This window comes from Saccoglossus kowalevskii, chromosome 4 (assembly GCF_978046115.1).
Source record: "Saccoglossus kowalevskii chromosome 4, keSacKowa6.1, whole genome shotgun sequence".
Lineage (NCBI taxonomy): Eukaryota > Metazoa > Hemichordata > Enteropneusta > Harrimaniidae > Saccoglossus > Saccoglossus kowalevskii.
Window position 1 is genome coordinate 29,288,785 of NC_140644.1, and position 16,998 is coordinate 29,305,782.

The 16,998-nt window shown below is 33.9% G+C and overlaps 1 protein-coding gene across 1 annotated transcript in view; it reads right to left on the reverse strand.

Moving 5' to 3' along the window:
* Positions 1-7,772: 7,772 nt before the first annotated feature.
* The window catches only part of LOC100371686 (sacsin-like), a 34,025-nt gene continuing 24,799 nt past the window's right edge, over positions 7,773-16,998 (reverse strand). The window contains exon 6 of the mRNA XM_078013123.2: positions 7,773-16,782. The gene's annotated coding sequence lies outside the window, so the exon portion shown is untranslated. The remainder of the gene's footprint in view (positions 16,783-16,998) is intronic.

The window sequence follows — 16,998 nt, forward strand, 5'->3', positions numbered from 1 at the left end:
ATGGCATCACACTCTCGCACTTGTGTTTCTTGCACATGTGGTTTTCGCCCAGCATCCTTTGCGGTGTTGTCAATCATGGATGCTGCATAGCGTATACGGAAAGCGTGAAAATGCATTACTTGGGTAAAGCACTCATACTGGAATCATCCAGATATGCAGACACTGCGTATTTTCTGTAATTAAACTAATTAGTCTCAAATAAATAATGAAGAAAGAAATACATTTCTGACTGTTAAATTCCAGGTGCGATATATGATATGAATTTATTTAGTACAATGGCCTCATGGTTATGGTTATATACCCTATATATTATAACGTAATTTATTAGCAGCTATTCACCGTTTACTTTAGTTGTGTAGACACATATTTTTTAAGAACATTGAGTTAAGTCAATCACACTCTATTATATTTTAAAGATGTAATTGTTAAATAATATTATTATTTTTTTTAATGAAAACGTTATTATAGCGTAATTTATTTGCGGATAAATACTTACCATATGCTCACTACTGAGCATGCTTAGTCCGCTGAATTTCCCGCTACTATAATGTTTGTGGATATGACTGTTGCCGACGTTTTCTTCATTCTTCGCATGGTAAGTGGTCAAATAGTTGTATAATTTATATACAGATTGTTTTCTAATATTAATTTTACTCAGAAAACAATGATTATTCAAGCTTATCAATCAGAAAGATGGTTGCTACCGGCCATTTTGAACTTGCTGGCAAATTTGAATTTTGTTCTCCCCGTGTTGGTGGTTTTGGGGACAAATTGTATTTGAATGAACTTACTTTTGTAACATTCCTTGCTTTGTCTGTGTTTTAGAATAATGTTGTTGGAAAATTAAATTAAATGATAATATGTCCGAGTGCTGTTGCCGGAAAATCAATATTTTATATAACTCGTATTCGTTCCTAATAGACCATTTTCTGTTCACTGGTGAGAATCACGCGTTATGCGTGAAATCGAACGTAAAAACAGGACAAACAAAGGTCATAGCAGGGGGGAGTTGCATGACACGATTGGTTGAAATAATCGTCTCATTTGCATAAATTAATATTCATGAGCAATGAATAACTTGTCTTCTTGAACGAAAATGGCCAGCAGCCAGAATCAAGGGGGATTCGCACAGAGTTCTGGGTAAATCAAGGGATTACTCGCTGTTACGGCATGCCTGATTGGCTGAAAATGTGTATGCGCATGAAGTCGTCGGATATCATCAGAAAACGCAGGATTTGTGCAGTTTTGAATAAAACAAAGTTAGCGATTATGAACAATGGTTATTAACGTAACACCCGATCCCCTCTAAACTTATTTCCATTTTAAGGTAAGAAATAGAAATTTGAACCGACAAGGTGTCGATTATACTAGATGCCATGTTTCACAACTTGTTTATTTATATACGTATCCTCGGGGACGGAGCTACATCACAAGACGTTCCACGTTGCTAAGACGCGCACCACTATACATGTATTTCTATGGGATCTGTGTGCGCTGCTGTGGAACGCTGGTCGAGCCGGTGAAAATTCGAGAACACAACACAAACTCAACTTTGAAGCAATCCTGAACAACCAAATTTACATATGTTACACACATAGGGCTAATATTGTTACACTGTTCAGGGGGGTCTCAACAACCATCCCAAAGTACCTTTTCTTCGAGTTTGTGGGCTTTGTTTTCACCGCGATGGTTGCCAAGCGGTGAAAAACGCCCGGATGTCCGCCCGAGGATAGCGGATGATTATTTATATACCCTATATACAAGCCACTTCGCGATGAGCGTCTTTTGCGGTCAGTAATATTTACGGACATTTTTGTTCACTATTGGCGATCTGCCCCGCTAGGATTGCCCTTAAAATCAATTTTGTGTGTCTGTGTGTGTGATTTCCAGTGTTTTCACGTATTAATTCTTCTGTGATTTTTTGGCTTGGCCTATTTCCCTCAAACTTGGCAGGCAGGTCACACCATCACCCTAGTTATTAGGTAAAATCTGAAGAAAAGAAATTGGCCCACCGTTGCCATAGTAGCAGCCAAAAAACTGTTTTTGTTTTTTTTTGATAGCTTTGTGCCAAATGTATCTCCTCCTACAAATTCAGGATAAAACTTCTCAGACGTTGCTCATTCTACTCAGCTTGAGTGTGGGCACAAAGTTACTATTTGAATTTTTGATATCTTTTTTCATAACTGAGAAATTTGACTCTTCTGAGATTTTTCTGGCTGGGCCTATTTGGTTCAAACTTGGCAGGCAAGTCACACCTTCACTCTAGTTAATAGGTTGTAAAATCTGTAAACAAATTCTGGCCACCGTTTCCATGGCAACAGCAAAAAAAACTGATTTTTGTTAATACCTTCGCGCCAAATGTATCTCATCCTACAATTCTAGGATTACTCAGCCTGAGTGTGGGCATACATTTACTAGTTGTTTTATGTCTATTTTCATTACCGAGAAACTTGACCTAAAAGTAGGGGTAACTTTTCACCAGCGGCTTTTAACTGCTCTGTGTTTTTTTTTTTTGGCTTTGCTGATTTTGTTCATACTTGACAGACAGGTCGTACTGTCACTAATTGAAAAACAATTCTCGCTCACCACTGCCATGGCAATAGCCAACAACGGATTTTTTAATACTTTCGCCCCAAAATTATTTCCTTCCACCAGTCTTGTAATAGCAGTGTTAATACCGGCACCAACAATGTTACACTGTATCAACGTATAAATCCCAACACAACTTTGAACTATAAATGAACTGTAAATGCTGCCTTCAATCTAGAAAATATTATCGAAAAACGGTTGGAAATAATAAATTTAACAGCAGAATACGTCCTAGCAATAAAATAAAGTGACTTCTAAAGACTGAACGTTTTTTTGCGAACTTCGTATACGGGGCCCGGTTTTTGTTATAAACCGACGTTAGCTTCACGTTCATGTCCTACCATGGCAACAGCCGAAAACATGACCGCCAACCAGCCTACCGGCTTGTTTTATAAATTGGCTTGGCAATTCCCACCACCAATTAGACCATGTCACAGCATTTCGGCTACTTTTCCAACAAATCCAAAATCACTCGATAATTTTGTTTACTTTACATTTGTACTATGATAACATTTGAAGTTACGATAATTTTAATGCATACATGTACACTCTCAAAACATACCCCAAAATAAGAGAAATTGGGATATAGCCTTGACAAAAAAGCATTATTTGTTCTTAATATTGCATTTTTTTCTATCTGTGTAACTTCATGTGGAAATCCTGATGAGATTTAAAGTTCAGTTCACAACTAACGGTTTTGCAATATTAGAGGCTGTGAACTTGTCCATGGAGGCTGCAAATTAATAAATGTCTGTTCACATTTGATGATAGGCAATTTTGATTAAGTAAGGGTATTCGGAAGCAATATTCTTCTGTCGAAGATCGGCTGGTCAATGTGAGCTAAGAAATAAATAAATTCGAGTTCAAAATCAAATCGTTCGATTTTTGCAGCAGACGTTCGACGCGCGTCTTTCACGCATCTCGCGAGATCTCGCAGTTGAACGGAAAATCACCTATTATATTACAATATAATTTTTTGTGTGAATGGAGATATTGTATTGTTAAATAAAGTACGTATATTATTTTTAATAACTTTATACAACGTGTTTTATGCATCATTGAAATAACGTAATTATGGCATTATGACAATTTACGTAAATAAATCACATGAAAAGAACTGTATTTTGCTGTTATAAAATACCGTTATGATAATGTTTATTAAAATGGTACTAGAGTTATGACATTTAAATCTGCAATACAATCGTTTTTAACAAACGTCACTATGACGTACCCAGGGAAGATACATATGTGTTATTAGAAAATAACACTTTTATAACGTTATAAAATTACAATATAAGGCCAGACCAAAACAAATTACTTGTTCATCGGACCCGCGTGCACCTATCATATCGCATTTTGGATTTTTTTTTTTTTAATTTCGTCAAAAATTCACTTGACCGTCGGTGGCGCTGAACAGACTCTTGCAAAGTGTGATACTTCAGGACGAGTGTTGTCTGTGCGTCCCCAAAACGCATTCATACGGTCGGCCGGCCGTCGACTGCTATCTTTTATCTGCATTGCTACATCGATTTTGTTTCCTGGGTGATGGTTAATACATCGAATAAAGAACTTACAAGATGAGTATTATCGTTATAGTCTGTGTATGCCGTGAGGGTTAAAATGTTTTAATGCCAAAAACGTTGATCTCCGTGAATTCGGATCAGACATTTTGACAGTCGATGTTCTAAAATAAATGAAGAATCCATAGAAAAAAATATCTGATATTCGAAATATATAGAACAATATTACTGTGAAACCATGTACAGAAGTTCGGGTTTGTGATGAAGTGCGTTACTTTCACTGTGTTGCACACAACCTACCCAAATGTGAACACTGACCCTGGATGTATATTTGGAATGTCAGAAGATAATATTTGTACCAAGTCAACGTCAGTAGCCAGTAGAAATGGATTTTTAGTGCTGAAAAACAGTGCAAGTAAAGTCAAGTCAAAGAAAATTGAACCGCCTCATGATCATGGTAAAAAATGACTTAAAGTCCCCAGATTCTGTATAATGATGCCATTGATTTATTTGAAAGTATTGAAGCGAGTTGGACAAAAAACAACATTGAAGCGGCAAACTACACTGGCGCATTCGGGGTGATTAATTTGTTTTTGTAGTTAAAATAAAATAAATAAATTCGTGTGTGTTAGTGCAAAATCACCCTGACTGGTTTATTCTGCAGGAAATTCATTGCTATTAAATATTCATGAATGCACATATTAAAATGAGGTGGGCACAGAAATACATGCATAATGAGGACAACATGGTAAAGGTCACACTGCAGACCCAACATGGCGGCACGTTGAAATTCAAGTTTGTCGTAGTCGTTTCTAATTCATCACAATATGTAAAAAAGTAACTCTACTATTCGTAGAATTAAATAAAAATCGGCTGCTACAATCAGCCGTCGTCTTCTCAATCAAATGTCAGTTGAAGTGATATTGTGATTGGCTTAGATGATTGTCAATTAGAACACTCATTATCATAATTACTCTTTGAAAATTGGACGAGTTTCTGCAGTGTCGAAAAAGGGCAATGCAGAATAAACCAGTTGAGGTGATTTCGCAGTTACAGGGGATTTAGCACTCATGCCCCCATTTCGCGAATTATTTTATTTTATTTGAACTACAAAAACAAATTAATTTCCCCGACTGCATCAGTCTAGTGGCAAACCAGACAGTTGCTACAGTTTGTGATTGCCTGTGGTATATCGATAGTCACCATGAAAAGTTTCAAAACTGCTCTTGTTTTATTCCTGATGCATTCAGCCAATTTCATGGATACAATCAGTGGAAAATTCAAAGGCATAAAAAACCTTCTATTTGTGCATAATGTTTAGAACAAATTAGCTAAAACATTGTAAAGGTATTACTCCATCAAATAATTAATCTAGAAGTAAGAAACTGATGTTGGCTATTGAACAGTTTCAAAAATACAAGGAGTATAATAAAAGACAACCTGTTGGATAATGACTACATAAAAACCGGTAAAAAACAATTCAGTGGAGTTAGCAGGGGTCGAAATACTCTGGTGCACACTGCACTATGCACATAGATTATTAGCTAGTGCAAGTAAACTCAAAATATAATGTGCACGCTGTGCATGTAGAAATTAACACAACATTTTCCCATTATATTCACTAAGCCTAAATTAAGACAACTCAAAAAAAGCTAATTCTTTCGTGATCGCATCGATCAAGAACCCGTAAATTTTATTTAAACTTTAAAAGTGGTGCATTTCACAACAAGTTAGTGCAGGTAAATTTCAAATTCAACATGCACACTATGCATGCAGGGAAAAAATTCTATTTCAATCCCTGAGTTAGACCATTGTGCAACAAATGCCACAACGGGTAATCGGGTAAATTTGTATATATGTGAGGCTACGTATTCTGATTTAATTAAAGTATTTGCTAGACCATTTATTTCAATAAATGGCCTTGCAAAAAAGTCACAGTGAAAGTCTATTTGTACTTTGGTTAACCATTGTTGTTTAATGCTATTTTTCTGAGTAGCCGTGAATGATTTTCCGACGTTGTTATACTATTATTGTTTGATCAATGTGACAGTATTTGAGTGTGGAACCACGATTGGTTCATTACGGTTCTGTAATTAATTGAATAGATTGAAATTACTATTTTATTGTAAGCGATATCTTGTATAACTGTAACTGTGTTTGTGTTCTATAAAAACTAGAACACATACTGGTGTGAGTAACCTTGCCAGCATACTGATTATTGGCCAGAACAGTCAGACAGCTCTTAATATTGACAAAGAGCGCCCTCATATGTCAGTTTTCATTTAACTTGACTTTTGTTTATAATGACTATATGAAAGTGCTTTTTCAATGTTCCATGCAAGTTGTAGGGATTTTCCGATACCCATTGTAGTAGTGCACTGGAGGTAGCGTTATTCTGTTATTTGCCGTTATTGATCTGTTAATTAAATGTTGTTCTTCGGAGATTTGGGGATGAGTGTGAGTGTGAGTTTATTTCCATAACAATATTCAATATTTTTATTTCATGGTGCTGTCACTCTAAGATCCAAACAAGTTATTGATGATCTGAGAAAATATTCATTTCCGAGCACTGTACAACAGAGGTATTTTAGTGCATTGGTTATTGATACCATTCATAGTCTTCATCCATGCTATGTACATCAAGTTTGGGGTGTGGCAATATCATAAAGTGTGAAGTTCAATTGACCTCGTTGTGATGCATGTGTTGTGGGTTACGAAAAAAGGGTCAAAGCATGAGCACTGCATATACAATGCTAATAACTTTAACGAGGTTTGATGTTGACATATCTCATGAATATTATTTTAAAATGGAATTATGAATAGAAAGCATTTATTATGCAGGAATCCCATATATTTGGTCTTGGCCCCCACTTTGTATATTGTGGTTATTTTAAGACTGTACATGCATTCTATCATACTAAACTGGTCACCAAATTTAACAAGTGTTTCTGCTTTTTGCACTGATGGCGTTGAGAGCTTTGGCAAGCCTAAATAGGTTTTGATTGTAAACATCGCTACCAGTGGCTGTTCCTGGTTCCATGCGTCAAGATCTGGTTTCAAAATGCCAGAAATACTCAATTTTGATGATTTTTTGTCACTAAAATGGCCATCATTCAGCCAATTTGAGTTCAATCATGAAATGAATGGATGTGTACAAATATCCCAAGATGTATGATGCATATGTGCAGTTAGAATGTTATTAGTCTGGCATGTTCGAGATGCAGCTGGGGATGCACACACGAAGATCAATTCATAAGTTCCCATTTTCAGACAAAACAATGTATGATGCACATTAAGTTTGTTGTTATCTGCTGAGAAAATTATTGTAACCATGTCAACCACAATTACTGTACATCATGAACCAAGGTCAAACAGTAGTTATATAATTTTTAGACATAAATCATAGAGATCAAAGCTTTAATCAAGATATTTTTGTCTCATAGGTGTACAAGTGAACCTTGTTATTGTCAAACAGAATACTATTTTATTTTCTCAATTATAGAATCAAAATATTGCTCTTAAACTGTATTTTCAAATATTGTAGCAATTTTCAAAATACTGAGCAAATCAGAATATGCATGTCAGATTTGTTAACAATTTTTAATATAAGTTATTGTCCGGGAATAATGCCATAGCATGCTTGAAAATAAACAATACATCATCTTACTCATCATCTCCCTCATTTGAGAAATATTGAGAGTTCAAATATTTTATTTGGCAAATCCATAATGATGATCACATGCCTTACTTCAAAGTGACCCACCCTGACAAGGTTACAGACAAGAAACGTTCTTTCCTTATTTAGAGTTTCACTCTGATGTTTATATTTTCATGAAGTAGTAGCAAAGATTAATAACTGTGTTGCAATCTTTTTTGAAAAGCTGAAATTCAAAAAGTCATCATAAAGTATAAATCACATTATAGTTATGACACTATAATTCTTGTTCTTATAACACACGGTACCTTTGTAGAAAAGTTGTGTGATATTTTTATTATCATTATAAGAAAATGAACTATAGAGTCACGAAATAATGAGAAAAATGAAAAGTGGTAATGCAACAACTAAAAAGCCATAAATCATTATTGCGCCTACTTAAGCCATTGATACAATATACTTTTATTTCTCTCTATACTATTTTCAAATTCCCCACAATAATGAAAAAAAAAAATTGTTAAAATATCTGCCACAAACAAAGCCTGTCTGTTCTGCTAAATAGCTAACTTTGAGGGATTAATAATAACAAAGAGATATAGTTATTAGTAACAAATGTCCCATCGGTCATTGTTTCAATGAGTCTGGATAGAACCTCAGGGATTAATATAACCCAGTCTTGGTTATAGGTAACAAATGTTCCATTGGTCTTCAGTGCAATGAGTCTGGCCAGGACCTCAGGATTAATAAAACCCAGTCCACATTAACAAATGTCAGGTCAGAGCCTCAGGGATTAATAATACCTAGTATTAGTTATAGATAACAATAGTCTCATTGGTAGTTAGTGCAGCGAGTCAAGTCAGGTTCTCTGGGATTAATAATACCCAGTCTTGGTTATATGTAACAAAAGTCCAATTGGTACATAGTTAGTGAAGTAAGTCAGGTCAGATCCTCTGAGATTAATAATACTCGTGAGTAACAAGCGCCCCATTGGCAATCAGTGCACTGATGCATGTCAGGGCTTCAGGGGTTAATAATAGCCAGTTCTAGTTATAGGTAATAAATGTCTAATCGATCATTAGTGCAGTAAGTCAGGTCAGGTCCTCAGGGATTAATAATAGCCAGTTCTATTTATAGGTATCAAATGTCCCATGAGTCATTAGTGAAGTAAGTCAGGTCAGGTCCTCAGGGATTAATAATAGCCAGTTCTATTTATAGGTATCAAATGTCCCATGAGTCATTAGAGCAGTGAGTCAGGTCAGGTCCTTTGGAATTTTTAATAATAATACCCAGTTTTACTCGTGAGTAACAAGGGTTACATTGGTAATCAGTGCACTGATGCACATCAGGGCTTCAGGGGTTAATAAAACCCAGTTCTAGTTATAGGTATTAATAAATGTCCAATCGGTCAGTTTTGCAGTAAGTCAGGGATTAATAATATCAGTTCTAGTTATAGGTAACAAATGTCCAATTGGTCATTAGTAATAATAATAAATTTATCACTCAACAATTACCATCTGTGGGTAATGTATGGTAAGAAAAATACAACAATAAAGAGAAAATTACAATAACAATACTATAAAGAAAAAAAAAATTACCGTAAAACAAAAACGTTATTTTTTGTATATTGTTTGTTTTAGGTATTTAACTAGTGAAAAACTGTTGTTGCATATGTTTATAAAATTGTTTATTCTATTCTGTTTATTTATTATGTTACATTCTATAAACAGCAATTTCCGTTCTTTCTTATAGGGCTCACAGTCTAAAATAACATGGATTTCATTTTCCACTTTTTTATCATTACATTTTGTACATATTCTATTTTTTCTTCCACTTTTGGCTTCCTTCTTCGTCCTAATTCGATTTCTAGATTACGGTCACTTATTCTGAATTTTGTTAATATTTAATCTCATGCTGAAGTCCTTTATTTCCTCTAGGTATTTTTCAGTTTTAAATATTGTTTTGAATAAACTGTATGTTTGTAATTTATTTCCCTCGTTTTGATTGTTACTACAATTAACTATTTGATTTTTCCAGGTCTGTTTATATTCATTTGATAGTTTACTTTCGATATTTTTTGAGAACTGTTAGTGCAGTAAGTCAGGTCAGGTCCTCTGGGATAAATAAAACTCAGTCTGAGTTTTAGGTATATTGAACAAGTGTTCCATTAGTCATTAGACCTCAGGATAAGAAAAAACAGTCCTAGTTACAGGTAACAAATGTCCCAATAGTCCTTAATGCAGTGAGTCAAGTCCTTGGGAATTAATAATAATGATAATAATAATAATAATACCTAGTCTTACTTATAAGTAACAAGCGTCCCATTGGTCATCAGTGCACTGAGGCAGGTCAAGGCTTCATGGATTAATCAAATAAATATAATAAAACCCATTCCTAGTTATAAGTAACAAATGTCTATTTGGCAGTGAGTCAGGTCGATCAGAGCCTCAGGAATTAACAATACCCGGTCTTATTTATATGGTAAAGTATTGTCCATTGGTCAGTTCAGTTCAGTTCTATGAGTCAGGCCAGGGTAGTTAGATACCAATAGATTGAATGTTAAACTTTTGAGTTTTAAAGGTTTTTATTGGTAATATTATTATTCACTTGTGGTACATGTATAAATGATAGTTTAAACATTCATCTATCACAGCAAGTATCTGGGAATGAAGGTAGGAAACTTAGCATTTTAGTGAACTGATGGTCTCTCAAAATTTGTTGGGAATGACAAGTGGTTACTCACATTCTGGAGCTATACTATATCCACAGTACAGCAATAATAAAAAATGTTTTTGTATTGTGAAACAAATTAAAATGTAATACATGTCATGATTGTTATTTGTGAGATTGAAAACATGAGGAACAATCTAATAATTTATCATGTTTTCTTTACAGGTAGATTGTATGTCTTATTTATAGCATTTCTAACTGACTATAATATTGCCCCCGAAAAAAAAAATGCACGACCAGATTTTGCCCCCCATGCAAAATTTAGTGCCGTTGAGTCTGATTAAACATGAAAAATTACTCCAAATTATATACAAACTGTTCATAATTATATAGAATTATGAGCCTTTTGATTTGTGCAAAAAAGATATTTGAAGCAAGAGAACATTGATTTTCAATTATCGCGGGTACCAAAAGCAATAGGGTCAATACCAGAAATTGCGTACACTCATTTGTCTGTGATTGTACAGTCAGCTGCATGCATGCTAAGTGCGTTAAGTGTGTATGGTTAGTAATACAGTGATAGTTTATTTATTAACTCATAACAACTTATTGGAAGAGGTTAAAGGTTCCAAAAGAAAATTACGAATACAAATGAATCAAATTACAAAAAGTCAAAGTCAAAGAGTCAAAGCTCAACCAAAAACAGACTAAAAAAATAAAATAAAATAATAAAATACCCACAAAATACTATAGGCAGAATATAAAAACAAAAACCCAATGAACACATAATAATAGATATACATATGTATATAATAAAAGTCAATGACTAAGTTGGTGATGCTGTCTAATAACAAAGCTGTCAGATATTGACATTAATGAACTAATAAAATCACAAATGTCACAGATATATGATCAAATAAAAAATGTATTTATAAAGCATTGGATTTCCTCAATTAATGATGATAACAGACAGTACACTAATACAAAAAACAAAGTGAGGACATACAAATAATTTAAAACAAATTTTATTTTGAAAAACTACTTGATTAAGCTAAAAAAAGTACTCTAACTAAACTCAGACTGGGCAATCACAGTTCAGAAATTGAAAGAGAAAGACACACCAGAATCAAAAGTAGTAACAGTATTTGCAAATTGTGTAATAAAAATGATATTGAAGATGAACACCACTTCTTTATAATATGCCCAGTATATAATTAAGAGAGGATCATTTTACACAAAGAAGCTGGAAAGATTATCGCTGACTTTACAAATCTGACACCTGAAAATAAATTCATAAAAATAATGTCAAATAATAGCTTAACAATTCCTTTGGCACAATATCTAAAAAACAGCTTTGTTATTAGACAGCATCACCACTCACTTTTTACAGTCTTGTTAATTAGGAAGGCTTCCTTAATAATAGGGTTTTGAGCTTTGTTTAGATGGTTGGTATATTTTATTAACTGCTTTTTAATAAATGAATGAATAGGATATCTATCAACTCACTATAAATTCCCAATTTCAGAGTGTTTTTTGAAACACCTAGGATGAAGCGGCAAAAGCTGAGTTGAATGAACTTTTCTCAGCCCAGACTTCACATCTATATATAATAATTGGTCTTAATAGTTTATCATACAATGACAACAATAGTGAGGGGCTGAGACTCTAAATATGACCTAATTTGGCTTTCAAAGAGAATAATGTTTTCCTTCCTTTGTATTTCAGATGTCTAGTTATAATTATAATTTCTCACAATGTTAATCTCATTCCCTTCAAAAAAATTCACTGTCTATATTAGAGCTGTTCATATTACAGATTGTTCATTGGTGTCAAGTTGGGTGAACCTCATTTCATGAAGAAATCTGTTAATCTCCAATTTTGATGAAATAGCAGTCTTGTCATTCTCAATGTAAAAATATAGATGTTTATTATTATTGTGACAGAAAGATTACCAATATCTCTGTTTTGTCAACAGGTGATCAAAGCCTGTAATCAAGACCTCACAAGGTTCAATCGCCTGCACATATGTCTAATTGCTACCTTTTGAACATCTTTTAACTAGTTTGTTTGGGGGCTTTCTTTTCCCTAAGCATAAACAAAAAAACAAAACTGGAGACAGTTGTTTTTAATATGTTTGTGATAGGCTCTGTCGTTTAAAGTAGTTTGATTACCTTATACCTGTACATGTAGGTTTGACTGGTATTAGACCTGAAGCTAGTTCTAATTTGGGGAGTATTACTGCAGGTTGTAATTTCATCAGTAGATATTTTATATGTTGAATTAAAGTTATCTCTTGCTAATTTATATAGTATCTTTTTTTGAGTGCATTTTGTAAGACACTCATCTGTGAAGAAAAATTGGGTTGCATGTAAGTACTCGTACAAGTTAGACAATATCTATGCCACAGTGCTAACACTTTTCAGAGCTGTAATCTATGTGATAATATGCAGTGTAGCGGCCTACACATGCCTTGACGGCAATGCAGATACCAAAATTGAAAACACTATTAAGTTTAAGAAATAATTTTGACTCTTAAATAAAATGTCCCATCATTGTCTTTGTATAATAACTTCCATTCATTAGCCAAATAGTACTATGAAACAGAACTAATGAATACAACATTATCAATAGTTTTGGTTTACTGGAAAACATCACCATATAAATATTTTCATAATTAGTCAGTCACTAAATCTTAATGATCTCTACATGAAACTTATTTTAAATTATTTTAATTTTGTCCATTCAAAATTTGAAAGTATATATTTTATTATAACCTAACATTCATTTAATAATCTATATATATATATATATATAGCCGGTGTTAAGTGTCACTGCATTTCAGGACTGGGGCACTTTTGAAGTCTTAACATATGCCATTTCATCGAAAACTATTTCGTTGAAAGTCCATTTTATCGAATCACCAAGTCGTAATTATCTGAATATGTAATTGTTTTTGTATTTAAATACTAACAGATATGGTATGGTATGATTTGAAAGAAACTTTACACGGGATTGCCAGTTGTGTAAATGGTTTATTAAAGAAGGAAATGTCATCGTTTTAGCTAGACACATCTGATTCACAGTTGCGTCAAAATTTTGTTTTGTTGAGAGGTTGTAGTGATCTAGAATGATGATCACACCCCCCCCCCCATATATTAGTACTAGTTAATAATATTTTGCTTTGCATTTATTGTAATAATTAAAAGTAAAACATCAGCTGGAATCAAACGTGCACGATGATTTCTTTAATTTGTACTACATTGGGTGGTAGTTCAGGGGTTTTTCTAGAAAAAAACTGCATAAGGGAGCACTGCACTTCGGTGGCGCCACCAAGTGGAGGAGATAGGGTTCTCCCTACCAGGGTGTGGAGTTTTTGATAATTCTAAGTTAAAATGGAGCATTCTATGACTTCCTTGGGGCCAAATTATTATTCTGATTGACCAGGGATCACTTGTGGTTTTTAATAAGAAGTTGAAAATATCACTTTTTACCAAAAATGACAAAAATATTCACCAAAATTAGAGAATTAAAGATATCATTCAAAATGAACAAATCTAAGAGAGCCGTCTACCTGTAGTACCTAGATATGTAATATCAAAGCAATTGGATTTGCAGTTTTTAACAAGAAGTCGAAAATATCACTTTTTACTAAAAATGAAAAAAAATATTCATCAACATTAGAGAATTGAAGATATCATCATGAAATGAACAAATCTAAGAGAGACCTACCCAAGGTACATATACACCAAGTATCAAAGCATTCAGGCTTGTTGATTTCAAGAAGAAGTCGAAAATGTTAAACATTGACCGGACGACGGTTGCCGACGATGGCAATCACTTATATGATAAGCTCCGCTCGACAAAGTCGTCAGCGGAGCTAAAAAGGGGGTTTGTTTTTGCATTTCGTGTAATTTTCCAGATTGTCCAAATGTTTTTTGATAAACTCTTTGTCAATATAGTTGTATATCAGGATATAATAACCACTAAATGTTGAAATTACTTTCTCAAGCAAATGTTTTAGTCAACTGGGGACATCCCTGTATTCAGCTATAGTTTTGATGGAATGTACCCAGAATGCTGAATGCATGCATACTTGTAAGGTTTGATATAAAGTATATGTATTTATTAGGATAATTTAGATCTACTTTTAATATGCCAAGACCGTACTTTGGTCTCACAATGGGGTCTGCTGGGAAAAATGTTTGGTCTAGGATCGGGTAATGTAAAATAGGTCCTGGGTTTTGTAGTGCGGGCTACACACCGTTACCATATCGGCAGCCAAGTACCCCCCCCCCCCCCCCCCGGTGTAAGCGTTCCTCTTCAGAACTTCCAACGTTATAACAATGCGATTTCGATAAAGTGCAAATAGATGGGAAAGGCCTGTTTTGATGTTGGTAGATTGCCTTAGATTCCACACCTTAGAAGTAGAAATTGGTTCCGGGAGATGTTTTGGTCGTATATTCTTGCTTGTTGCCAAAGGTCATGCGATATGGCAAATACGTTAGGACGTAGATGGCGCCCTCACATCAGCATTCGAGTTGATGAACATCAATAGATCAGTTTCCATATATTTGTTTCAGCCATTTAGTAGACTAAGCATCAATGTAACCTTTACAGAACTGGATATATTCACAGTGGAGTCCATGCAGGTATATATTTTCGACAAAGTGTCCCAATGTACCTGTATTTTCTCCGAAATAAACCCATACTGACAGAAGCACTACGTTATTACTAGATTTTAAACTAATTTGAGAATATTTTACCCCCAGAGAAGCTATTTCAAATTCATGCTGTAATTGTACTAAACGCTCTAATTTGAAATAACACTAAACATCTTATGCAAAAGGTGTAATCATTATATTAAAGTAATAACATAATTATTGCAATAACTACAAATAACATAATATTGAATGTATATATACTTGGCAATACACCTCAGATGAAAATGACCACCAATATCTTACTTAGAGCAAAACAAGTCACAAGTCAAAATCACAAGTAGTGTTTTCTGACGTCATAGTGTCTATGTAGTATTGGTATTTTGGAACAGTGAACGCGATGTCGCAGAGAAAGAAACATTACTACAAATAGTTTCAATGGACTATCGCTTTCAACGAGATTTCGGCGGACATTTACGTATACATATAAAATTAACAATTATCATATTTGTAAGGTCAGTAAACATATGAAATACACAAATACCACATTATTGAATATATGACATAACGTATGAGTACATTATAACAGATCTCTGGTTTATAGTTAGTTTTGATGACAATTATTATAGGATAACAGATAAGTGTGATACTCATCTGAGTAAACTCTTGACTATTTATACCGCTACAGTACGGTGATACACATGTCCAAACAAGACATTTATTCTTGTCAATTATTCAATGTAACCTCACTCAGCTGAATATAAAACAATTATTATCACTTTCAAATTGTCCACATGTTTTACTAGTTAGCCGAATACAAAGTCGCAGTGACTCCTTGTCCTTAGTAACCTAGTAAACAATTAATAATTTGGTAATATTTATTCTATCACTAAATAACAGTGTTTTATGTGATGAAAGATGTTCTGTCAAAAATAAAAAAAATACATAACGTAGTTATTACAATCGTACCTAGGAGATACCTAGAGCGTTAGGAGATATTAAATAAATTTAGCAAAGTGTGCATGTATTTCTTGGCGAATTGGTTAATATGTTATAGTACTTGATAACATTTTGAAATTTGAATAGATCAGATAAATATTGTGCGTGTTATCGTTGACACACAGTAATAGGTACCAGGGTCAAAAGTCATCTGTCCATCGATGGCTGTCAAAATTTATGTATGGCGACATTCCTCTTATATGATTACTAGTTAGCATGTCATATTAATTCTCCAAAGTACAAAGATATGCAAATTAATTTCCAACCATCTTTGCTTATCTCTTAAGAATAATCATATGGGGTTTGTTAAACTGAAGATAATTTGAAAAGCAAAAGCGCTTCTCAGTATTACACAGTGGAAAAAAGTCACATTTGAGATTGTGATGAAAACAGTGGACGTTAATTATTTTGAAAGTTTGTCATTGGTACTATTCAATTTATGCTAATGTGGAAACCACACATTGTCAATAATTCGACCTGTTGTGTAATTTCTACTGCACATTTTTTCTTCAATATGAAAGGTCAAAGCATTATCGCTTAAAAACTGTGTAGAATGTATTGGATTGTAGTGTCGTTGTTAGTATGGTACATAGAATAAGGATGTCTTCTAGTAAGATGTGCATTAAGTGTATATTTTCACACTTCAGGTTTATGTGAACCATTCCATTTATCTTATTTAGCATCACAGTCGTACCTAGAAATAAAGATTAAATGTGGATGAATGACAAGTCTGTCAATAGAAGTGACAGATTATAAACTATTAAACATAAATGTATTAGAATGACTTGACGCACTAGGGAGCAGCACAACTATTGACATTGTAATTGTTATTTGGATTGAATAATAGATTTTTTTTAAATCACAATTGCCACAGCCGTTGTTTTGGAAGTTCGCATTGCTCATACATCAC